A 26,819-nucleotide genomic window follows, 5' to 3' on the forward strand; every position below is an offset into this window, starting at 1 on the left:
TTCAGTTCAAGTTCAAAGGTACGAAAAGACTGATGTCTCAGTGCAAACAGGAGCCCCCACTTAGGCTGTTTGTTCTATATAGGCTGATTGGGCAAGGCCCACCCACATTAGGGCCCACCCATAAATATTTAACTCAGTCTACCAATTCAAATGCTAATGTCATCTAAAAACACCCTCCCATAATGTTTGACCTAATGTCTGAGTCCCCTATGGCCCAGCCAAGCTGACAAAATTAACCATCACAATACCCAAAGAGTGACTCATAAATTTATTTTAACAGCATTTACCATATGACAGGGGTTCAATAAAGCTTAGCTATTGATATTTTTATCATTATTATTCTCAAAAGTCTCTTTCTTATTTCCTCCCTAGTTCCCAGGATAGAAATGTCTGAGAAAATACAGTTAGTTTTAGGTACCTCAAAAAAGGCTGGTGTTCTTGGGTTGCTGCTTCATCAAGAATTAGGTGTTCTCGGGTTGCTGCTTCATCAAGAATTAGTTCCTTCTTCAAGAACCCACTGGCTAATGGGACCATTTGTTTGGAAACAGCAACTTCCTCCCTAAAGTGTCAAGTTAGTCAGCTCCCCTACCTCCATCCTGAGAATGCCCTAGTCTTCCACAACTTGCTGGAAATCTAGGCTAAGAAGTGAAGAGACTACAGGAGGTGAAGGAGGAAGCATTTTAAAACTCGGCAACTAGTTCAACTGAGCTCTGGGGTTGCAGAGATTAAATGATGGCTCGTGGCACATACAATCAGGGGCTTGCCGAGAGTTCAGGGGTATTACTGACGGCTCTGCTAACTTGTGAGTCCTCATTATGTTTCTTCAAGCTGAAAAACTCTGCTTAGAACCAGGAAAACAATGCCCTTTCTAGCCTGGCCCCTTTGAAGGTCATAAATCACTTTAATTAAGAACAGCTTTAATAACGGAGGACTCAAGATGCCATACAAGGGTTCTGCAAGCATCTATGAAATTAGGATGAAAAAACTCCCTGTTTCTTACCTTCCCCAAGATCATTTTCTGCTGGGTTAAATGCTTCTTTCCCAGCAGTGTCCAATGACAGTGCTCAACCAGGAACAGTGATACCACCTGCTCACAACATCTCGCTCCCGCCCCCTCCTGGCCAGAGTTGGAGCAGAGAGAGGATGCTCTGAGGGGCCTGTGGCATCTCTCCTGATGTGACTTTAGCCCAAAGAGGGGGGGCGGGGCGGGGGGGCGTCTGTTCCAAGCCCAGGAAGCCCCTTCCTTCCACGAGACAATGGCCAACCAAGTGTGGTGAAGAATTTGTCAAGCTGAAGTATTAAATTAAAACTGAAGTATACACACAAGAGCAGCGTTTCTCCACCTCAGCGCTACTGACACTGGGACTGAGCAATCCTTTGTTGTGGGAGTCTGCCCTGTGCACTTTAGGATATTGGCAGCTTCCTGGCCTCCACCTACTTGATGGCAGTAGCATTTGCTACTCTAGTTGTGACAAGGAAAGATGCACCCAGACATTGCCAACCATGCCCTGGGTGTAATGCTGCCAGATGCAGCAAATAAAAATAAAGTCTGCCCAGTTTAAAGTTGAATTTCAGATAAACAACAAATCCTTTTCAATGTATGCATTCCCATGCAATCTTTAGGACACACTTATAAAGAAAAAAATTATCATCTGAAAATCAACTTTTACTGGGCATCCTGTGTCTTATTTGGTAACCCTACCTGAGGAGCAAAACTACTCCCCAGCTGAGAAACACTGCCCCAGGCACTTGGCCTTAACTGCATATTACAATCACCCAATAAGCTTTTAAACTACACCTATCCTGGACCAATTAAACCAGAATCTATGGGGCCAGGGCCGGGCCATGGATAATTACACATTTTTTTTTTAGTCACCCCAGGAGATGCTACTATGCAGCCAGGTTGAGAACTGGTGGCACTGTATTTCCAAAAAAAAATTCCCTGATGATTATATTAATATCTGAAGTACTTGTAAAAAGAAACCGAAACCAATAAGCAAAACATCCCCGGTCCCCAACGCAGAAACAAATCCTCTGGGGCCAAGGCCTGCTCACCCTACAGTTTTCCTACAGGTTTTGGATTATTCTGTCAGGAAGGTATGGGAAGTCATGCCCTGGAGAAACTCTCACACATGTGCACAGGACTCTCCTACTACTGATATGAATAATAGGAAAGCCCCAAATGTCCATTTGTGGAAGAAGGGAGAAATAAATTGCAGGAGAGTCACACAACAGAATATCATGTAGCTCTGAGAGTGAATAACTTACAGGTGTCTGGATTAACATCAATACTTACAAGGAGCCTAATGTTACCTGGAATAAAAACCAAAAAAGATACTTTTTTTTTTTGTAAAACTCGAAAACAAGCAGGTCCTAACAGTATTTTCCCCATATCTTTAAAGATACATTAATGTGTACTAAGCCTATACAATGGGAAGGATAGAATCAAAATCCAGAGTAGTGGTTGTGTTTCTCCAGAGAACTTTGACTAATACACCAGGGGATGCTGATGGGGCTGGATGACGGCCACACTCTGGGAAGCAGTATTATTCAAAATAGCTGACTTTGGCTCTTCTAAAATGTCAGTGTTGTAACAGACCAACAACAAAAAAATAAGTGGACCCTTCTAATCAAAAAGGGGACTGAAGAGACATGATGACCAAATGCAATGTGTGTATCTTTGATTGGATCCTGCGTCTTAAAAAAAAATCATGCATAGCTGCAAAGAATGTCTATGGGACAACTGAGGGAATCTGGATAACATAAGCTATGTACTAGATTATATCATTGTATTGATGTCACCTCTCTTAGGTTTGATAACAATATCCTGGTTATGTGGGAGACTGCCCCTGTTCTTAGAACATAAAAGCTCAAGTATTTGAATGACATGTTGCTCATGATGTCTACAATTACTTTCAAGTAGTTTATACAAAGAAAAATAACGTGTGTATACGGCACACTTAGACATACACACATAGAAAGAGATTGATGCTGAGAAAGAGAAAATGTCAAACAAAATAATAAGCAATCACTGAAACGCTTGTTACATGTGACTTCCTATTAGGTGCTGGGTGTAAGTGCATAAAACAGCACTGTCCCTGCTCTAATGATCTGATTTTCCAGGGTGTGTCTTTCTGCTAGGGCTTCTGTAACAGATTATCACAAACCAGGAGGCTTCAAACAGCAGAAATGATTCTCTCACAGTTCTGGAGGCTGTAAGTCCAGAATCAAAGTGTCTACAGGGTTGGTTCCTTCTGGAGGCTGTGAGAGAGAACTGAGTCCGTACCTCTTCCTTGCTTCTGGGGGCTGCTGGTGGTCCTTGGTACTCCTTGGTCTGTAGACCTATTACTCCAGTCTCTGCCTCTGTGGTCATGTGGCTTTCTTCCCTGCGTGTCTCTGTTTCCAAATGCCCCTCTTCTTATAATGACACAGGTCACTGGATTAGGGCCCACCTTAATCCAGTCTGACCTCATTATTGCCTAACTAATTACATCTGCAAAGACTCTATTTCCAAATAAGGTCAAGTTCTGAGGTTTTAGGGGGAGTTACCTAGGAAACAAACTTCCCTTGCTCCTGGACCAAAGACCCGAGGAAGAAGGTGGTCAGGGGCCTAGAAGCACATGTTTCCTACAAAATCCCTGGGCCCCTTGTCTCCTTGAAATCACAGAAGTCAGCGTCCAGTGAAGGGCCAGCCATGGTACACGCCAGTGGCACCAAAGCCTTCCTGAGAGCTAAAACTCAGCCATCCCAGTGTCGTAGGCTCAATGTATCACGAGAGCTGACTCCTTGCTGCCCTGTGTGACAAAGCCTGCTTCCTGACAGCACATTATGCAGAGTGGTGCCACTGCTCCCTTCCTACTGCACATCCTTCCTTGCAAAACTCACCTACCACCCCCCACCCATCACCCTTCTATACCAGTCCTCTCTTAGCAGCAGTGGTTCTCACTCAAGAGTCTCAGCCATGAAAATGTATGAACATATGTCCTCAGCTTCACGGTCAAAAGGGAATCCAATCAGGAATCTGGCGATGCAATTGCAAATTAAAAATTCATACCATAATGAGCAGAGCCATTCAAACTAATAATTACATAAACTCCTGTTACGGGTGGCATGGTAATTACAACAGGTACTTTTAGCAAATTTAAAAAGCAACTTAGGCTTCCATTTCCTTCATGAAGAATGCAATAAGCAGGTGCATCCCTGCACTGCCAGGTGGAGGAATCCCCTAAGAAACTGAGAGAGTAAAACGAGCACAGAGATCCCAATTCCCATTATCCCAGGATGGTAGGAAATTCACCACAAAGAAGAAAGACTGTGAGAGTAACAATAAAAACATCTGAAACCGTGACTATGGTGCATGTTTGTCAGGTGGGAGATCCAGCTGAGAGTTATGTGACGGCCGTTTATACCACCCTCCTCTTTACCCACTGTGCTCTGCCCCTGCTGCCTCCCTTCTGCTTCCAGAACACCCACACGCATTCCTGCTCCTGGCACTTTGGGCTTGCTGTTTCTCCCACCTGGAATGCATGGCCCTCACAACTTCCTCAGCTCAGGGGCTGGCTTCTCAGACAGGCTCTCCAACCGTCTGCATCAGGTACCATCACCGCACGCTGTTTAACTGTCTCTTAGTACGCTCTTACCATACCTGATTTCTTAAAACCACATTCACAGCCTGCCTCCCACACTAGAATGCAAGTTCCATGAGAGCAGAGACCTTGGCTGAGCTTTCATGGCTCAGTCCCTAGGCCCACTAGTGCATTTGGCACTCGGTCGGCATTCAATAAATGTCCGAGAGTGAATAAAAAATATGAATGAATGAGTAAATCAATGAATACGTGCTCATATCCATTGTTCTATTTAAGCCTTGAACAATCCTGTGAAGAAGGTACTATTATCATCTCCCTTTTAGACATAAGAAAACAGATTTAGAGACTCCTGGGCATTTGCCAGAGGCACTAGGTCTGATGTGACAGAGCCTGGCCCTCCAGGTTGGGTCTTCTGTGTGCACTGCGTCTTGCCAGAATGTGAGGGCTGTGCCATCTGCAAAGTCAAGAAAAAAGGGACCAGAGAGTCGCTAAAAAAGTTGATTAAATAGAACATGGACTCCCCCTCACTCTACAAGCAAACAAAACAGGTCCCTTCCTGTCCAGCCCCAGTGGGGACTCCAGTGTGCATAGTCTACTCTCTTACACTAGGACTTAAAGGCAGGGTTATGGCATCTCCATCCCTCTCTCAGCCATGGCACAGGGTGGCCTGTTTCACACACACCATCTGAGGGGCTCAGGGATATTTACTGAGAGATTACACTTCACAGGAACTAGTGAATGAGAATGCCCAGACAGGTTGGAGCCAGGATGGGAATTCTGGAGCCTCAATGGATAGCCCACTAAACCCATCAAGATCCAGGGAAGCTGAAGTTGTGGGTGCTGAGTGGCAGAGGATTGAATGATCTGATCCTGGCTCTGCCCCTGACTTTGTGGCCCCAGGGACTAGTTTCTCCTCTATAAAGAAGGCGTCATAATCATACTCATTTTATTGTTTTAATTTTATGTTTATTCATTTTTGAAAGACACAGAGAGACAGAGCACAAGCAGGGGTGGGGTGGAGAGAGAGGGGGACACAGAATCTGAAACAGGCTCCAGGCTCTGAGCTGTCAGCACAGAGCCTGACGCGGGGCTCGAACCTGTGAACCGCAAAATTATGACCTGAGCCGACGTCAGACACTCAACCGACTGAGCCACCCAGGTGCCCCTAATCATACCCATTTTAGAGGGTATTGAAGATTAGGATAAGTCATTAAGATAAAGGTCTCAACCCAAAGCCTGGTCCATGCTCAAAGTTCAAATATCATCATCAGCTCTGGGCAAAGCACAGACCTTGACAATCATGGCCAATGCCCCAAAGGCAGCAGGATCTCATTCCTCAAAGCACATCTATCCCAAGTCCAGTTACTGACATCCTAACTTGCCGCTCATCCCCAGTGATGACAACCCACGATACAATATCTGGGCACCATACCTGATGAGATGAGACGGTCCTCATCTCTGCAGGCAAACAGCAAAGTCAGGAGCCTTGAAGGGGTCCTGGCACTTGCCTCCTGGCACACGGTCAGCCTACAAGCGATTCTGTAACAACTGGGTCAATACCCCTCCAGAAATGTCTCATCCAGGATGGATGGCCTACCAAGGAGCACATGTGGCCTGTTCCTCAGCACTTAAACCCCCATTAAGCTGGACTCTCCTTCCAAAAGAATCTCAGGGAGGGAAGGATGTTATTCTCTCAAGGGCTTTCTGGAAGTCACAATGTTAGAGAAAGAAAGATGGATCTCCTCCTTGCCTCCTTCTGACTTTACAGGTGTCAGAACTGAGGCTTGGCTCACATAGATGCCAAGAGGTTGAATGGGGATTTGAATCCAATCTTACTGTATCCAAAGCCCTGCTTTCTCCATTGAGAAATGCAGCTCAAGACCATCAACATGCTTTTCCCAAGAAAAGATACTCTATCTTCAGATGTCCATCCACACCTACTACTGCCTGGGCTGGAGGTGGCTCTCCAGAAGCCATGCCCACCAAAACTGGTAGAATGAGAAGAGCACAATCCAAGAAGGTATTGACATAACTGTGTGCTATGTTTACATGGATACTGCCTCTCCTCTCCCCCGAGCAGACTCCAAGCTTGTTCACAACCCCTGACAGCTACTGTACCAATGGCTATTCACTTATTCCTAATTATGGGTGGGTAAAATTAAACTTACACAGAGCAAAGAGTACAGCCTATGTGGGCTGCATTGTTATGCACTCCTACTGCATCTAATTCTTTCCTTCAGACTCCCATCTCCTAATTGTTCACTCAGTGCTAGGATCACTTGATCAATAGTTGTCTTGTACATCGGGAGAAGCACTAAATCTTGTTCACTACTATGTCCATGTGTCTGGCATGGAGGGAACACTCAATACATATTGGTGGATGGCTGGGTGGGTAGATGGCTGGCTGGCCATCTGGCTGGAAGGAGTGAGCGAAGGGAGGGAGGGACAGACAGCCGAAAGGGTGGGGATGGAGGCAAGGGAGGGAGGGAGGGAGGGAAGGAGGGAGGGAGGGAAGGAAGGAAGGAAGGAAGGAAGGAAGGAAGGAAGGAAGGAAGGAAGGAAGAGATGGGCAAATAGACAGGTGAGTGGATGGATGTAAAACCTGGTGATCTATTGGGCCCCATTCAGGCACAATTTGCAATTTTGTCTGGTACAGTGTTGCTGACAAATTCAGCTTTACTAGGTCATCCTCCTTGGAATCTTTCCCAGATTTCTGGGGATGCCTCATTAGTTCCATTTCACAGATAAATAAACCAAGATGCAGAGAAGAGCCTTAGCCAAGGTGACCCAGAGGGTTAGTAACAGATGAGCCAGACTCAAGGTCTCCTAGTCCTTTGTCCTGGTCTCTTCTTCCCTCTTCTCCTGGCACTGGGTGCCCTAAATTTCAGTTAATCCTGTGGCCAGATTGAGAAAATCCTTGTCTCACTTTCTCATGACATGGAAATATTTCCTGCTCTCTTTCCTCTCAGACAAGTACCAGTTTCTGAGTTATGGGTATGTGAATCCAAGAAGGGTCTGAAAGCCTTGGTGTTGACAGGTAGGTACACACCCATGATTCTCAAACTTCAATGTGCAAAAGAATCAACTGAGGAGTGCACTGTGGATTCCTGGGACATATCCACAGAAATGTATATGAATAAGTCTGAAGTGGGGTCAGGGAAATGGCACTTTTAAATAATTACCCTGGATGATGCTAATGGAGGTGATCCATAGGCTATAGCTAGAAACACTAGTATGGGCATTTGAAGGTATTGATCTGGCCTGCTGAGGACATATGTCTGGGCATTGAGGTCCAGGCCCCCTGGGGCAGTAAAATCTCTGATGAGAGGATAGGAACACAGGCTCAAGAACAGTGGTCAAGAATCTCCATGTTGAGCTTGTGGTCAGGCCATGCCCCTTGGGTGGAGTTTGGCAGCCCCTCTGGCGCAGTCAAGCACCCCCCCATGCCCCACCATCCACTGCCCGGGTAATAAAGGATGAGCATGTGAAGGGATACTGCCTATCCAAAGGAAAAACAGTAAAGATAGCAGTGACAGATGACAAGGGATCAGCCCTCTGTGCTCTTCCCAAGCCGGGCAGTTTCCTGGGCCCTCAGCTGGTCTAAGTTTCTTAAATAAGCTAGTGGACAGAAGGAGGAAACCCTGCCAATGACTGATTTCTGATTTTCCTCCACCCAGGAAGCTGAAGTTTCAGTGTCCAATTTAATTTAGAAAAAAAATACCAAAATAATGCTGTTTCTTGTTTTCCAGTATTGAGTAAAAACTCCATACCAGGACATTTCCTTATTTTTCTGGAGTAGATCCAGGCCTGAAAAGAGGATTCTCTGGAGTTTCCACACAAAAGGTCCCAGTCACTTTTGTTTTGCATGAAGTGCAACATACTGGAGATCCAATGAGAAGCTATGAACTCCTGGCAAGTGTTTGGTTTTTAGTCTCTCTGGGCTTTAGTTTCCACCTGGGGTGTGGGAGAGGGGGCATGGGGACATGTGGAAAAGTTCCTGCCTAGTTCAATTAAAATAAGCAGGAGATCCTACTTCTGCAATTTCTAACTGAGCACATATTACGTGTTGGACTTCTTACCGGAAACAATTATGTGTAAAATAAACATAATTTCTGCTCTCGTGAGACCCTTAGTAAATATTTATTTCTTAACCCAAGGCCCTTTGACTTTCTTAAACTACACTATTATTCTGACTTTCTCCACACCACCAGGAAAGTCTTACTCAAATACCTTCTGTTTGTTTATGCTATTTTATAGAAGATGGCCGCATGCCAGGCCATGTCCAGGAGGCTTTGCATGCACGTCATTCTCAGAACAATCCTCAGAGAGATAACTGCATTATTTCTCCTACTGGAAAGATGAGGAAATAGACCTGGAAGGTCGCTCAGGTAAGTGGCAGAACTGCGATTCACACCCAGGCAGCCTGACTCCAAATCCAGACCCCTAGCCTCTTCAACTAACTGCCCCTTGTGAAAAGGCAGGCATGGGACCGCGGTCCTCCTGCCCCGATTCAAAGCCAAAACATTATACAGCTTAGCCTCCTGCCAAAGTCCTATGCTTGCCAGCCCTCCTGACTATGGCCCCAGCAAAGAGCTCATCTCTCCTTCCGTCCACTTGAATGATTTCATTTTCCCTCTGATTCCTGGCCTAGAAACTGCTCTACTGAAAAATGCTGACTTACCACCAGTGCTCCCACTATGGGGCAGGTACTTTAATTGCTTCCTGAAGGGGCCTTTTGGTGCTCTTCTGAGACCCTGGTTGGAATTTTTAAAGAATTATAATTTCTCAAAGCAATCCGTCATTAAAATTCCACAAACCTCACAGCCTCTCCCCACTGGTCTGGGCTCAGGCTGGCATCTCTCCATCGCTTCTCAGAGGTTGACTTTGGGAGGGTTCCTCTGATCTCTTGACCCTACATTTCCTCCTACCTGCGTCTGGGAGCTGTTACGAGGCTCAGGTGAGAAGGTGTATACCAAGTTCCTCGGGCATGCCTGGAAAACTGGGTCCTCAATATTAAGGTAAATGAAGACCAACACTGAATTTAACTGCAGTTCAAGAGGAGAAGTGACTTGACTAAGGTCTCACAAGTAAAGATGGTTTCTCAAAGGTTATTTGAATACATTCAGAAGTCCAATACTTTGTAATGCTTCCTCCATTTTAATGCTTCCTGGGATCATGCCTCATGATCACAGGCAACTCTAATCAGTGTGGAAACTGGGGTGGGCAGGTGACACAGAAGAGGGAAAACAAAGGAATTTAAATTTACTTAGCACTCACTGTGTTCTTGTCGCTTTGGTTCAACAATCTGTTTAAGGAAAGGGAATCTGCCGCATTTCACAAATAAGGAAATTGAAGCTCAGAGAGGGTAAGTAACATGCTCATGGTCACACAGCAAGTAAGCTCTCAAGTCAGGATTCCACACAAGTCGGTCCAACTGTGAAGCAATCCACCACAGAGCTAACCTGAACTATGCCCTCTGTCCATGTGCTTGGGGTATGGCGGGTGGCTTTATGAAGGAGTCTACTTAACCTTTCCAATTCCCTATGGCCCCATCACTCAGTGTGTGGTTTTAAAACACATTCACAAATACTTTGACCTTCCTCCTTTCAAAAGGTCTTGAGTCTGTGCTGAACCCTCTTCTTGGTAACTGTGAGTAACAAAGTGATCTTTTTAGTGGCAACTGTCTTCTGATCTGTTGGCCTCACTAAACTTCAACCTTTCTATTAATACACCGTATTTTTACACACTTGGTGGGTCTTGTACATACTACAGGCCTCAACGGCCTGATCTGGAAGAGAATCATGCTCTAGGTCAGTATTTCTTGACATCACTCCAGTCTTGGGATTCTTGCCATACTTTATGTATTTTGTTAAATGGACTCCCTTTTTTTAAAAACTAAAGAAATGGATTTTAAAAGGAAGCCTTACACAAGTGCAAAATCAATATCACTTGCCATAAATATTAGGTAATGATAAAAATAAATACCACGGATACAATAAATATAATGAGCTAGGTCTGGCTGTCTTTGCAAGGCTCTGTGCTTCGTAGTAATAAAGGGAAGTTAGTGAGCTCAGGAGAGGCGTGAAAGCCACATTTGTACCAATCTTAGCCTTTCTCTCCGACAAGGTAAGGCAGACTGAGGGAGAAAGGGGATGGGAACATATTCTTCAGTGTGACTTCCTATGTTCCGTGCGTGCTAGGTTGTTATTAAAAAAAATTAAAAAAAAACAACTACTTTACAGCTATCAGGTCTCTCAGACCTCATTATTGCAAACACTTGAAGCCACTCATCCTCTACTCCAAGTCTCCACATGGTATACAGGACAGGAAGGTCCAGAGGGGAGTGATCAAAACCTAACTCCCTGTGCATGTTATAAAAACACAAAAATGTCTGCTAGACCTAAAACAGTAGCTTGGCCCTGTTAGTGATTAGGCAATCTCTGGTTTTCTGTGTGCCTGGACCTAAGTCGTCATTTCCCTCCCTGAACCTCAGTCTGCCCACCAGTGAAGTGCGGGCACCTGATCCTGACAGCCCCTCTTACCCTAGAGATCCCTCCCCAAAGGGGCAGAGGATCAGGCTGCATTTCAGAGCAGCCCTGCCTCCACTGCTCACATGTGTGTCCACACACGCACACACATGCTCCCCCGCTGGCCTCCATTTGCCTCGGGGACACCAAACAGGAATTGCATTTAGTAATCAATTGACTCCCCTTGACTTGGTTTGGTGCCTTTTCTAAATAACAAGAGCGTGGCAACATCAGAACCTCGCGACAATCTTTATTAAGGAAGCTCCCGGCACCGTGCGGAGAAGACGCAGGCAGCATGTGCAAACGTGCTAAGGAAATTATTTCCATCAGCTCCAGCTATTTGAAAGCAATTGAAAAGTTTCCATTTGAAGAAAAAGTAATTTTCCTGATGTGAGTTTCGAGCTGTTTGTCTGCCCCCACCTAACGCTGCCACAGCTTGGCAGGCTCCACACTTCCTACATTTTATTAAACCACAGCTAAGTGGCATCATGCTGTTAAAATATTGTGTCGCTTTTTAAAGTGATATCATTACCTAATAATTTTGAGAGCTTTATTTTTTTTTTTTTTCTTCTTTGCCAAGAAGAGAAATGGACCAAATGGCTTGGCAACATCTCTGCATTATGGAGATGGGGAGTGCAGGTTGTGGGGGAATATGGCCCCAAAATGTGGAGAACGGAACTCCGGAGGTCAAAAGGAAGTGCATATATGAATTCTTCCCCATCTCATGTTTCTGAAGAATTGGGAAAGATGTGAACTGCAGGTAAACATGGTCAAAGCAACATCGGACCCCAGAGGTGGATTTTCCATGGAGCTAATGGGGCCCTTGTACCTAATTTTAAAATCATAATTCTGTCTCTTTGAGAGAGTGTGCTTGTTTTCTATTCCCGTCTAACAAATTATCACCAACTTGGGGGCTTAAAACAATACCTGTTTATAGTTCACAGTTCTGCAGGGCATAAGTCTGGCATGGTGTGGCTGGAGTCTCTGCTTACGGACTTCGAAGGCTGAAAGCAAGCTGGTGACCAGGCTGAGCTCCTATCTGGAGGCACGGGAGAAAAATTTGCTTCCAATCTCATTCTTGCTGCTCACACAATGCAGTTCCTTAAGGCTGTAGGACTGAAGCCCTATTTCCTTTCAGGCTGTTTGCTGGAGGAAGCTCTCAGTCCCCTCAGACTGAGGTAGTCCCCTCCTACCACATGGGCCCCTGCATCCTCACGGCGGTGATAGTGCACCAAATCCTTGTTAAATCTGAGCCCCTCCTTTCCAATCAACTGGAGAAACTTCTCTGCTTTTAATGGACTTGTGATTAGGTCAGCCATATTATCTTCCTATCTTAAGGCCAGCAATCTAATCACAGCACTAAAATCCATCATATTCCCAGTCCCAAGGAATAGGCAGGTAGACATCACAGTACGTGACAGGGGTGAAAAATCTCTGTGGGCCATTTTAGAATTATGCCCAACACAAATAGGCACCAAATTGTATAATCTTCAGGCCCCACAAAACTTGGATCTCCCTCTGCCTGATCCCTTTGATCTTGAAAGCTGCCATTTGGACCATTTTAATGGCCTCAGATTGATCTTGGGTCTTTAATCTCTTTTTCAGACTCGACAGCTCACAAATTTAACATGCTCTCCCTCCCCATGGCCTACATAAGCAAGTCAAAATGGAGCTGGGCAAGCAAGGCTGCAGTGGCCACCTATGGTTTTTCTGGAAACCACTTTCCTTCTCTGTTAACAGCCCCCTGATTTCCTCTCCTGTGCAACTGTTCTCCCCTTACTCAAGCCTCTGTGGTTCAGACAAGGGTTCCATGTCCAGTTGTAATGAGGAGCAGGTAAGGCTTATTTAGTCAATTCAAAATGCCCTCCCTTCTCGGTGTCAGTGCTTGGTACCTGGATGGCTAAATGACCCACGGTGACCCAAGGCAGATTAGCAGAAGCTGCCAGAAAGGAGTGTTTTTTCTCTTTCCACTGAAGCTATAAGCGGTAAGGATGATGTACCTAGAGTTGAAGGGGTACAGAGATGGAGCCTACTAATGAAATCAGTTCGAAAGAGCAGCCTTGCGAGCAAAGGGAGAAGAGTCCTAATTATATCATTTGAGCCTTTCGATTGTACTGAGCCTGCAGACAGACTACCCTTGGACAGAGTAACTTATTTCTCTTTTTATTTAATTCATTCACTCGTCTATCTATCCATCCATCCATCCCACCATCCATTCATTCTTCTTTCTTTTGTTAAAAAGAAAACCACAGGCCCAAAACGGCATCATTTATGCCAAGTCACCAAATCCGGGCTTGGTATCTAACCTAATCATACTTTCAACCTCCGCCAGAAATATGTCTTAACCATTCACTCAAGAACTTTCTGGTCAGCACCAATAAGATAATCTGTCACACAGGCACTCTCTATCCTCCAAAGGAAGCTGAGGTAATCCACCTCTAAGACCCTTCTGTCCCCAGAGCAAGGTGACATCCCCTGAAATAATCCCTTTTTTTCTGTTGATGACTTCCTTGTCCTGCTTTTAAAACCCTTTCCCCTTCTGTAGCTCTTTGGAGCTCTTCTCTACTTGCTCAGTGGTATGCTGCCTGATTCAGGAATCAATTAATAAAGACAATTAGATCTTCACGTTTATTTAGGTGAGTTTTGTTTTTTAACAGGTTGAAGCTATTTGGTGGTGGGTTTCTGTCCCTGGAAAATAAAAGACTAACATGGATGCTCCTGTGGCCACCTTCCAGCCCACCCTCTCACCCTGCATCCCCACATGTGTGCCCTTCTCCTGCCCATTCTCCAGCCACACTGAAATGCAAGTCATTCCTGGGAGGTCATCTCCACCCATGACACTACCATTGCCTCTACGCATCCTCATGGTGCTCTGCTCAAACGGCACCCTGTGCTTCACGTCTTACCACCTTCTCCCACACTCATTAAAAGTTAATTCTTCCTTTTCTTGACTCTTCTACCTACCTATCTTCCAGTCTTAGCCCCTTTGGTCTGTTCTTAGTCCTGTTCACACCCAATCCCGGTGTGGGGCACATAGTTATGTGTATGTTTGTGTGCGTGGCAGGACAGGGATATACCATCATTTCCATCTTAAGACAAAAGAAACAGAGGTTCATGCAGGTTAGGCCGGACCAATCTGAAACCAAAATCTATAACCTTAACCACTATAAAATATTTCACTTAATTGTCCTATTACCATTAATACTGCTATTAACAGTAAGAAAAACTAAACATTATCACACACTGACACTTTGCCTTGCAATGTGGTAAAAGGTAATTTAAATAGATTACCTCCTTTACTCTTCAAAACAATCTCCTAAGACAAACGCTAACGTGATGCTGTTTCACTGGCAAGGAAACTCAGTCCCAAAAACGTTAAGTAAGTATCCAAGGTCATGCAGGTGGAATTCTCTTTTCTGAAGCATTGCTCTTGATGACTACATTTGCAAAGCTTAGAGAGAGAAGAGAGAGAAAGAGAGAAAGAGAGAAAGAAGGAAAGAGAAAGAGGGAGGGAGGGAGGGAGGGAGGGAGGGAGGAAGGAAGGAAGGAAGGAGGGAGGGAAGGAAGGAAGGAAGGAGGGAAGGAAGGTTGAATAAACTTGAATGTGGGTATAAACTTGAATGAAGCTGGAGAGACCTGTGCATTCAACCTCAGAGACCCCTTAAAATAATGGCAAGAGGGACTCCAAGGATGGATGAAAATGCCCAGCAGGAAGCAATGCCCTGCACCAACTCCTTCCCAAGACAACACCCTGTCCCTGGGTCCAAATCTCCATTTTCAGTCACCCAAGCCCATCAGTCTGGACTGTGTGTTTAAACAGGATTTTCTTTCTTTCCATTTTTTTTTTTAATTGGAAGGAAGCTTTAAACACTTTGAAAGTGGCCTCGGGGACCAGCTCACAGCTTGCTCCGCATCTCCTCCTTTTGAGGCTAGCGTCCCTGCAGCCACATTGCAAGCTCTGTTTTCAATTACAAAAGCTTGTTTGAACATGAGCTGTCACAGAGGCTGTTCAAACAGGCTTTTGTAATTGAAAAGGAGGAAAAACAAAAGACTTCTAACCTTCCAAAGCCAGGGTGGGAAGGAGCTGGTCAGACAACTGTGGGACCAAAATGGCGGTCTATAGTATGGGGATTGAGGCCAGCCAAGGAGGCAGCTGGGTTGTTTTGATTGGGCTGAACCACAATGGAATCAGGGCATGATAAAAAAGTTAGAGGGCTAGAATCTGATAGCTGAGAAGTACATGAATGGATATGGAAAATTATAGGGATTCCCATCAGTGGTACTTAAGGAAAAGATTTTAGATCATTCATAGGTGATCACTTATAGATGGCATAAACAAATTGCTACCTATGGTAAGAATTTTTATTGTTATTTTTTAGATTTAATTTTATTTTTAAATTTAATTTTTTCCCAATATTTTGGAATCCATCAAGCAAAAAGTCTCAGTTTGTTACATATAATATTTTTAATTCCTAACACTTTGTTTTCTTCCCTTTTGACAAAGACAGGGCAAGCCACACACTTGCATATACATTATGAATCTGCACAGAATTTCGTAACACTGTTTTGTTTTCCTTGTGTTTCAAGAAAAATAACAGCTTCCAATTAAGTACGTTTCAGTTAAGATTAAGTCAATTTTAAAATACTACATGAATAATAGAGCTAGTGTATGAAAATACAGCTTAACATCATGCTGGTATATGGATACTGTAAAAATAAATGAAGACATTGAGGAAAATCAAATTTGGGGACATGGGTTTGGTGGCTAAGAGTTTGGACTATGGAGTGACTGCATATATTGACATCCCAACTTACCGCCTACTAGCTCGCCTAAATTGTATAAACCACCTCTGCAAGATGGGACTAATAAAAATATCTAACTTAAGAGGCTGCTCTGAGGATTTATAAAACAAGCAATCACTCCATAACTGCTTTCATATTATTGTTGTTAAAAATAAGACTACCATTTATCTTGAGTTTCTCAAACTTGAAGAACCCATAGACTCCTTTCAGAGAAAAAAACCACTGTCAGTAATCTACAACATGGATGAAAATTTTTGCAGACCTCAAAAGATCTGATTTGTATACTGTGGGTACAGCCATTACAAAAATAAAACGAGTGAGGTTTAAGTGATTCACCCAAGGTCACAGTCACACGACTAGTGCTAGAATCAGAGGTGCAGGAGAATCCGCCATTCTTTTTTACAGGGGTTACGGCCATTTTGGAAGGGGATAATTATTGTGTGGGTCATTTTTGCTCTTCATAATATTTTTAGCATCCCTATACCCTTCTCCCCCTACACTTAATTCCAAAAGCACCCCTAGTCCATGTAAAACCCCCAAATTTCACCACACATTTCCAAAGACAACCTGGGGAGGTGGCCCCTTGCCCTGGTTAAAAACCTCAGCCTTCCTCCACTATACTGGCCATGAGCATTTTAGAAATAAGATTTCTAGTGCAAGGTGTGGTGTTGGTAAGCAGCGGCAGTAGAGTTCACAAACCTCGTCCTGCAGAAGTGTCATATGATTAACTGTATGTACATGAAATGCCAAGTAGCAGGGGTTTGGAAAGGGTACGCTGTTCTCACATTCTCGCCTTCTCCTTTCACTAGGAAGGAGAACACTGTATGGCTTGGAAAGACCTGATATCTCATCAGAGTTTAATTTTGTTCTGTTAGTCCAATTCCCAGCTCATTAACTTAGAATACCACCCCAAGTGAGCAGGGCACCCAGTTTCACAGCCCTGCTCCCCAGGTGAGCAGAAAACAGGTGGGAAAGTAGAGAAGGCCTGATGCATATTCTATGAATGACCTAAGGAAAGAGGAGTTTGGCTCACCAGATTCAGAATTTTAATTTGTAAGAGTGATCACTGCCTGAGTTGGGATGAGGCAGCAGAGACAGCTGTGTGGAGGTCTGTGCTGATGCACGACCACAGAAGGCCCTAAGGCTCGCCTTTCAGGGAAAAGGGTGGAGCAGACCTGAGAAACTGAGAAGGAAACCTGCTGCTCACATGCTGGCCCTTCTCTCTCTCTCTCTCTCCCTCCTTCCCTCCCTCTCGCTCTCTCTCTCCACACACACACAAAACATAAAATTAACCATTTTAAAGCATGGAATTCATTAGCATTTAGTACATTTAAGCCTTGAACATTTTCATCACCCAGAAAGGAAAACCCATACCCATCAGCAGTCACTCCCCACTGCCCCTCCCCACCTCAGGCAACTACTAATCTACATTCTGTGTCCATAGATTTCCTTATTCTGGAAATGGAATCATATAACATGTGATCTTTTGGGTCTGGTTTCTTTCACTTAGCATCACGTTCTCAAGGTTCATCCATGTTGTAGCATGAATCAGAGCTTTGTGCCGTTTTATGGCTGAATAATATTCTCCTGAGAGCCCACAATTCTGTTTATCCACTCGTTACTTGAGCTGTTTCCATCCTGTAAACACTGCTGTTGTGAACATTCGTGTGCAGGTGGTAGGCACTATGGGGGTAACCCTTAACTCACAGAGGTTTGCCTGCCATGGTCGGGGGTGGGGTCTGATGGCTGGTACTTAGGAGAGGCAAGTTTTCAAGGAGACAGGAAAACAGCAGGATGGTATGGAAGACCAGCTTCAGTGGGAGTCTGTGCTGATGGGCATCAGGTGACAGGAGAGCCCCAGACTTATGGCTGAAAGAGCCAAGAATACATGAGAAGAAAGAAAAGGTCCCTGGCACCAACATGGATACCTTGTGGTTTTGCCTAAAGAAAGCTCTCATCTTTACCGCGTTCCTAATATCTGCAAAGGAGAACCTTCCAGCCAGACACTGGCCCTGCCCCCAATCCCTGGGACTCACAGAATCACTACAGTCCTGGAGAAGGAGGACAATATCTCTAGTCATAAGCTCCTGGTAAAAAAAAAAAAACCATTAAGACAGACTCACACAGTCAGGATGTTCCTAGGATGGTGGGAACACCAGGGAGGTCTCAGGGGGTCCCTATGGGAAATATAGGAGGTCATGATGATTAAGAACTGACTCTGGGGACAGAGGATCTGGGTCTGAATTCACAGTCATCCTCTTCAGGTGGGACATTAGGGTAGATGCTCTGATCCCATGCACACCCCTCCCCCTCCAGGCCTTTGCCTGAGCTGGGATGATACAGAAGGTTCCTGTTACAATTTGGCTGTCCAGAGCCTCCTTCTCTCTCAGTGGGGTCCCTCCCAGCCTTGTTCTGAGGGCTGCCAAAAGTCCCCCGTGAGCCACACTGGAGGCTCTCAGACCAGTTTAGTAACTTATAGAAGGGGAAGTTCAGAAAGAAAGGCCCTCCTCCTACACAGCCATAGAATTCTTCCTTTTGTTAATTTAGAGTTTATTATTTTTCTTATTTAAATTGTAAATTACCCTTCCCTGGAAGTCTCCCCTAAACTGGCCCATTACCACGACCTTAGCAGCCATTTCCCCCAGCCTGGTTATAGATTTTCTGATGGCTTACATGCATCACTGGGTGCAGAGTGAAATTATCAGCTGCTCCAGCAAGCCTAGAGAGGTTAATGTGGAAGCCGGCCCAGGCCTCACAAGGAGCCCTCTGGGAAGAGGGAAGGGGAGAATCCTGGCCAAGGCTGCCTCTGTCCCTGCTCCCCAGCTACAGCTAGGAAAGAATGAAGAGCCAATCTCTTCCACTCAGCTCGGGAGCCCATCCAGGAAGGGAGGCAACATGCCTGTGTCTGCCAAGCCCAGTGGTTGCAATCTTTCAAAGGCTTGAATATTTTACACTTCCTTCTGTGGCTGGGCTCACATGCAGAATGGAGTGCCATCGCCCCTGAATTCCAAATTTACTTTAAGTAATTAAACTCATTTATTTCCATCTGAATACACTATGGGGTTGGAGGAGTTTATGGAAATCTGGGTAGAGAGAATGAATAGATAAATAAATTACATGGGGGTGGGTGGTTACTGATGGAGATGGGGGGGAACAACCTAAGCCAGCAGTAGCTTTCTGCCAGAGGGCAATGGGGACTCTGTACCGTGAGTACTCCCACCTAGGTCCTGTGTCCAGCATGGGGAGAAGGTGGGCTCTCTCAGAAGCATTTGTAGGGCATGGTAGGTGGGGACTATTCTCTACTGAGCCAGGCAGAAACTTCCAGTGTGCTCCTTGCTCCAGTAAGACTACAGAGTGGGCACGTTGTATCTTGGCTGACTTTCTTCTACCTGCTGTATCTCCCGGCCGCTTCCTTTTTCCCTTTCTTCTATGCTTCCTTTTCCCTTTTTCTCCTTGCTTCAGTAAGACTAGGGAGAGGGCAAGGTCTGTCTCGGCTGGCTTTCTTTTACGTGCTGCAACTTCTGTCCCCTTCCTTCTATGCTTCCTTTTCCCACTTTTCTCACCCCCTTAATTATTACCCTTCAGGAAACAGTTCCTATTACCAATAGCCTCATCAGTATCAATGACTCGCTCCATTTCAAAGACAATTTCATTTTGATGCCTTCACTGGTCCTTCTAAGTCAGATTAGATCCTTTGTGCATCTGAATGCTCCCCTCACTCCCTTCCTCCTCTCTCCTCTCTCCCAACAAGGGCATTTTGGTTTTACCTTTCATCAAGTTCTACCTTGCACTATAAATGATTTATATAAAAATTGCAAGCTGTCTGAGGGCATGGCATCTGAACGTTTGAATTGGTAAAGAAAGATATCCTCTTAGAGAGGGCAGAGGAGACAGGAAAAGATCCCTGTCACATCAGAAGCCACCTGAAAGTCAATTATGAACTGGAACTGGACCAAAATTCCTGCTTCTTGGTCTTTCCCTAACCCCACTGCTTATTATGACTTTTCTGTTCTCTGAGATGCTTTGCATGATACCTATATCCTAAGAGGTACTTAGCAATATTTATAGCATTGCATGGAATTTAGAGGGGTTCAGGTAAATTTCTGCTATCACATCAGAGACAGAATGTGGATTGGAAGTGATGATTCCAGTTACCCCTGGGGTCTCTTGCTCACCATCAAACAGGGAAAAAAGAAGAGATTCTTCATGCATCATTCTGGCATTGTACATATTCACATGCCATCACACAAATATGAATATACAACTCCATTAGACATAAAATTTTTATGCTTTTCCATTAAGCTCATTGTTTTGATGTATCCTTTTTAATTTTTTCCTATCAATCAGTTTTGAAAATCATAATAGTTTGCAGCAAGAGTTTTCATACATTGTCCTCGTGAAGAATATTTTATTCTTTATCCCACCTCAGCCTAATTACCCAGGAAAGGCCCTGGATCTTACCTGAGTATTCTCCTTATCTCCATACTGGGCCCCTTCTCAGACATGGGCTTTCAGTTGCCCTTGAAAAGGATATTCCCTCCTAGTGCAGGACAGGATCTGCCCATTCTGATGTCATGATAAGGATGAGGGAGCCAGGTAAAGATCAGTATGGCAGTTATTCAAAAAGTTGTGATTGGGGTACATGGGAGGCTCAGTCTGTTAAGCATCTAACTTTGGCTCAGGTCATGATCTCATGGTTCGTGAGTTTAAGCCCCGCATAGGGCTCTGGGCTCACAGCTCAGAGCCTGGAGCCTGCTTCGGATTCTGTGTCTCCCTCTCTCTCTGCCACTCCCCACTCGCTCGTGCTCTCTCTCTCTCTCTCTCAAAAATGAATAAATGTTACAAAAAAAGTAGTGATTCGTTTATCAAAAAGTTAAAGAATTACTGTATGACCTAGCATTACCCAAAAGAACTGAAAGCATTTTCTCAAACAAATCCTCGTACACAAATATTCACAGCAGCACTCTTGATGACAGCCAAAGGCTAGTAACAGCCCAAATGTCCATCAACTAATGAATGGATAAGCCAAATGTGGAATATCCACACAATGGAATGTTATGTTGCCATAAAAAGAATAAAGTGCTGATACATGCTGTAATATGAAAGAAACTTGAAAACATAATGCTAAGTAAAAGAAGCCAGACAAAAAAGGACAAATATCATAGGATTCTATTTAGATGAAATATGCAGATGGACAAATCCATAGAGGCAGAAAGTAGATTAGTGGTTGCCAGGGGCTTGGGGTAGGAGGGAATGGGGAGTGTCTTAGTGTACAAGATTTCTCATTGAAGTAATGAAAATGTTTTGGGACTAGAGAGTGGTGTTAGTTGCATATCACTGTGAATGTATTAGATACCACTAACCTTAAAACAGTTTATTTTATATTATGTGGATTTCATCTCACTTTAAAAAAAAAAGCTGCAATCTTTGTTTCAGGCTTTCAATAGGGTAACTACATAACTTATCATCCAATCCAGGATATTTTAGAGGGGGTTTTAATAATTTAACCAGGGCAACAGGAATTAATAAAATTTCACTGAAGTGTCAGCAATTTCTACATTATTTCTACATATCCAGATGACACGTACAGACACCTGAGCTAATTTTCTAGGTACTTACATGAAGTCAGATGAGAGGCAGTAGGTTAAAAATGCCCCACCTCTCTGGCACTGGGAAATGAGGTGCACGTGTGATTCCTGCCCAAAGGTCACATTCCCAGGCTCTCCCATGCCTCCTCTGCACCCACTGTTTGCTCTGCCTGAATGCCCTCCCACTCTGGGCACCTACTGAAACACCAGCGTGGGGAGGCTGAGATAAAGATGCCTGGCATGAGAAGCCTCCCTGGCTTCCCAGGCAAAGCCAGGTGCTGCTTCTTACCTTGTTTCCATTTGCTGCATTATATAGTTGTGCATCTACTCCACTCCCTTGACTGTCATCCACTTGAGGACAGGGAGTACACCGTATTCAAAATCTCAAACACAATGGCTCCAATGACATTCTTGAGTAAATCTTGGTAAACTGAATGCACTAATCTTAAGATGGGGAATGCATATGGCTCATTCATTCATTTAACTGGCTTTAAGTGACCATCTACTATCTGCCAGCTTCTGGTGATCGTGTGGAACTAGGTAAGCAGTCTCTGATCTCAAGTTGTCCATGGTTCATTGTTGGAGAAAAAAGGTAGAATTCCAACTGTGATAAGAGACACAGAGGACTGCAGGCTACTGATGACTGTCCTGGGTGATAGGGATATGGGATTTGATCTGGTCAAGGCAGGCCTCTGAAAAGGTGGTGATCAAACTGAGCTCTAAAGCATGAGGAGGAGGATCTGTAAGGTGGGGACAGAGTAATGGGCAGAAAGAACAGGTAATGCAAGAGTCCTGTGCAGAAGGAAGAGGGTCATATCCAAGCAACTGAAAGGGAATTAGTTGGTAAAGCTAGAAGAGAAGGAGAGAGAGAAGAGAGTGAGGAAGGGGGGGCAGAGGTGGGCAGGGAGAAGGGACAAGGGGACAAGGTGACATTGGAGATGACCAAGGGCTAGGCTATGCAATGGGAAGTGATTCTAAACAGGCAAGTGTCACAATTCAAAATGCATTTAGTAAAAATCATTCTGGCTACACTTTGAGAATGGATTAGAAAGTAAATTTAGTGATAAACCTGAAAATAATATACTATTGTATGCAAACTATCCTTCAATTAAAAAGTAATAGAAATTAAAAATAAAGAAAAGAGATTTGAGGGACCAGGCTGGGAATTAAGGGGAAGTTATGTCAGGTGTCCAGGTGAGAGAGGATGATGGCATGGACCAAGGACATGATCATTTCTCTACTGACACAATTCCCCAGTTCCAGAAATCTGCAAAGCCACCCTAAACCCTTCCCACTGCCCAACGTGACTCCCATAGGTGGAGTCAGAACCATCTGCGGATTCCCACCTTCTTTGACTAGAATCATTGTCAGGTCCTGACCAGTTAGCTAATCTTGAGAAAAGTAATCAGAATATGAAACCATTCATTTCTTCATAAAATGCAAATGAGCCATCAAAGCCCCAAACCTCTCAGGCAGTTGGGAGGATTCAGTGAAAGATGCACTTAAAGCGCTTAGCACAGTGCCCAGCAGTGAGCACTGAACACACGTATTATTACCTAGTACACGATTATCAATCATTACTTTTTAAAACAAGAAAGCCCTTTGGTAAGCTTCTCCTCTGAAGTGTGTACTCTTTTGAGGGCAGAAGCTTGATCTATTTCCCCATGTTTGAATGAGAGCCTGGCACCCTGTGGGTGCTCAGTGAAGGGACTGTCTAATGTGGGAGAAGAGGAGTGAAAACTGGCCCATGAATTCCAGGTTATAAAGCAAGTTAAAGTGAGGCTACACAGGCAGAATGGGGGGGGAAGGGAGAAAGGAGACAAATCAGATTCCTTCTAACTCACTTCAACACTGGCCCCCCAGGGCATCCTAGGAGCATGGGATGCAGGCGGCCAATCACTTGCATCTGAGACCCCGTTGAGAACACAGCTGAGTTCTGCTGCTGGGCAGGAGTGGTCCAGGAATGCTAAACCTGCTTCTCCCCATCTGTGAGAGAGTTTTCTCTCTTGCTAAGAGGATGTCATTTCCTACTCTCTCCCAGCTCAATCCAGGAGTTGTGCCTCTGAAAAGTTAAGCTAATAAAGTGGCGGCCATGGTGGCAGTGATAAGCGGCTTAGCATGGGGGCCTGGTGCTGACCTGGCAGCTTTCTCACCTGACAACCACTTGTGGAGCTTATGAGAAGGGAAAACGAGAATTATCTTTCCCTCCTGGGAGATCATCCTCTCGCTTCCTTAGAAATTAGTTACAAGGCCAGGATGCAGTGAGGGATTCAGCACTTCTAAATTATAAAGGGAAAATGTTGGGGAGGGTCACCCTAGGCTCCTACAATGGCTTAAGGCTGATGGAAAATGGCCTAATTTAGGAAGAAATAACGGTCAAGTAGAGACCTCTTCCCTAAGATTTTTCTCTGAGCTTATTCTTATGAATGAAGAGTCGGGGGAAAGGAGGAAGGGAAAGAAATGAAGAGAAAATGAGACGGGAAGACAGAAACTAAGAGAACAGCATCCCCCAACAACAGAGTGGGGAATTAGGAATGATCAGGGCTGTCATGAATAAAGTCACCTAACCTACAATGGTGATGAAGGAAAATTAGTCTTTTTATCTGTTCTGATTGCCCAAGTATCAGAGACCCAGTTCAGATGCTGCACAGATTATTGGACACAGATTTTTGCTTTGAGCTGCTCATTGTCTACCATTTGTACTTAAGATCGAGCTTAAAATCCTTAACAGAGTCTGCAGGAACCTGCACAATCTAATCTCACATCTACCAAGGGACAAGCATTATCAGCTGCTTTGAAGACTGGTAAAATGAGTAAGACAGCTTTTGCCAGAAATGCCATGTGCAGTTCACAGGGCAGTGTACTGAACAACTCTAAGGATCATCATTACCAACATGATCATCATAGATTTGTAATACACATACAGAGACAGGTACACACAATTTTTTTTTTTTTGGCCCACAACAGTAATATGTCAGGTTGGTTGCCTTCTGAAGACTTTTCTGACCACATACTAAACGTCACTCTTCCATGTTACTCTTTATTGTATCATCCTATACATTTCCTTTAGAGCATTTAGTGTAATCTAAAAGTATAGTATTTGTTTACTTTTCTTTATTATCAGTCTTCCCACTAGAAGGTGAGCTCCACACAGGCAGGGACCGTGATGGTCTTACCTCTTTTTACCCTTGAAGAATAAGTAAGTACTCAGTTGTTTGTTGATTGCGTAAATGAACATCACTAAAGTGGTGACTGGTATTTTAGTCTCCGGATTGCTCCAATCAGTTGTGGCATCCCAAAACAAGGAAAAGATTCAATAGCCAGTTGAGTCACCTTGACTCTATACAAACTATATGGAAACAAATGAATGGGAATGGAAAGACACAAGCCAGATCAGTGATGATCTTGTCCTCTTAGGATCTGTGAACAGATGGAGAATGCACTAATATGAGCCATCTCTATTCTAAAACATAGAGGAAGGAAAGAGAGTGGGCAGTAAAAAACGGTGCTGTGGGCAGCCTCTGAGACAACCCCCAATGATACCCACCTTCTGGTTTTCATGACTTGAGTAATCCCCTCCCCATAAATGTAGACTTAATATAATGACTCATTTCTAATTAACTGAATACAGAAAAAATGATGGCATGTCACTTTCTTAAAAATTTATATATTTTTTAATTTAAATTTTCGTTAGTTAACATACAGTGCAATACTGGTTTCAGGAGTAGAATTCAGTGATTCATCACTTACACTGAACACCAGTGCTTATCACAACAGTGCTCTCCTTAATACCCATCACCCGTCTAGTCCATCTCCCACCCACCTCCACCCATGAACCTCAGTTTGTTCTCCATTTTTAAGAGTCTCTTGTGGTTTCTCTCTCTCCTCTTCCCCGCCTCCTGCTTCCCATACATTCATCTGTTTTGTTTCTTAAATTCCAAATATGAGTGAAACCATATGGTATTTGTCTTTCTCTGACTTATTTCACTTAGCATAATACATTCTAGCTCCAGGGGCGCCTGGGTGGCTCAGTTGGTTGGGCGTCCGACTTCAGCTCAGGTCATGATCTCACAGTCCATGAGTTCGAGCCCCGTGTCGGGCTCTGTGCTGACAGCTCAGAGACTGGAGCCTGCTTCCGATTCTGTGTCTCCCTCTCTCTCTGCCCCTCCCTTGCTCATGCTCTGTCTCTCTCTGTCCCAAAAATAAATTTAAAAAAATACATTCTAGCTCCATCCACGTTATTGCAAATGGCAAGATTTCATTCTTTTTGGTAGCTAATATTCCATGGTGTATATGTACCACATCTTCTTTATCCTTTCATCAGTCGATAGGATGGCATGTCACTTATAATACTAGGTTATAAAAAGTGTGGCTTCCAACTTAGGAACTCTCTGGTTCCTTTCTCTGTCTTTCAATCTTTCTCCGTCTCTCTCTCTCTCTGAGATCACCAGGTACCATGCTGTGAGGACACTCAAGCAATCTATATAGAGGTTCACATTGTGAAGCTGCCCAGTAACTACATGGGGGAGCTTAGAGGCTGATCTTCTGAGGCCTGCCAAGAGCTATTTGACTGAACCTGGAAGTGGGTCCTCCAACCCAGCCTTCAGATGAGACTGCAGCCCCATGACAGACCTCAAGCCAGGGGCACGCAGTTAACCACTCCCTGATTCCCAACCCACAAATACTGTAGGAAAATAAACATTTGTTGTTTTAAGCCAAACAAGTTTGGTGATAACTTATTACATAGTATTAGTATTAGTGTTATATCTATTAGTATAGATAACTAATACATATGGGAACATCTAGGCATTGCTAACCCAGGTTGAGGGTAGTTTCCTACATTATTCTTGGATTATTTCAGAGCCGTTGTTTCCTTTCCTCCTGGCTACCATCACCAAATGACACAACAGCTTGGAAGTCCTCAAGAAACCTCACTGAAGTTGGGAGTTAATGCCTCCATCTCTGTGTCAAACAGACCTGATCTGTTTGAAACCTGATCCTGCCAAATCCAAGGTCAGCTACAAGGAACAAATGAGTAAGTTCCTTACTGCCTCTTAATCTTCGTTTCCACACAAGTGTGGGATATAAAAGGATCTACCATACTGTCCACCTCTCAGTATTGGTATAAAGGTAGATGGAGTCAATACACTCAGAATCCTTAACCTGGTGCCCAGCACATGGAAGGTTCTAACACAATGTTAGGTATTATTTTTATCTTTCACTCGGCCATTAACAAAGTCAAGTGCAGAATCCTTGATATTTTCGCCAGGTTGCCAGAAGAGTGAGAACACTGGTGCTCTTGAGCAAGGACCTGA

At 44.3% G+C, this 26,819-nt stretch overlaps 1 protein-coding gene across 7 annotated transcripts in view; it reads right to left on the reverse strand.

The window, feature by feature from the left end:
- The window catches only part of RBFOX1 (RNA binding fox-1 homolog 1), a 1,530,248-nt gene extending 1,509,803 nt beyond the window's left edge, over nt 1-20,445 (reverse strand). For all 7 annotated transcript variants that reach the window (XM_042971117.1, XM_042971116.1, XM_042971113.1 and 4 more), the window contains exons 1-2: nt 20,378-20,445; nt 12,041-12,152 (exon numbers count right to left, since the gene is read on the reverse strand). The gene's annotated coding sequence lies outside the window, so the exon portion shown is untranslated. The remainder of the gene's footprint in view (nt 1-12,040; nt 12,153-20,377) is intronic.
- Between the last annotated feature and the right edge of the window lie 6,374 nt (nt 20,446-26,819).

Source organism: Panthera tigris, chromosome E3, assembly GCF_018350195.1.
Source record: "Panthera tigris isolate Pti1 chromosome E3, P.tigris_Pti1_mat1.1, whole genome shotgun sequence".
In the NCBI taxonomy this organism is placed as follows: Eukaryota; Metazoa; Chordata; class Mammalia; order Carnivora; family Felidae; genus Panthera; species Panthera tigris.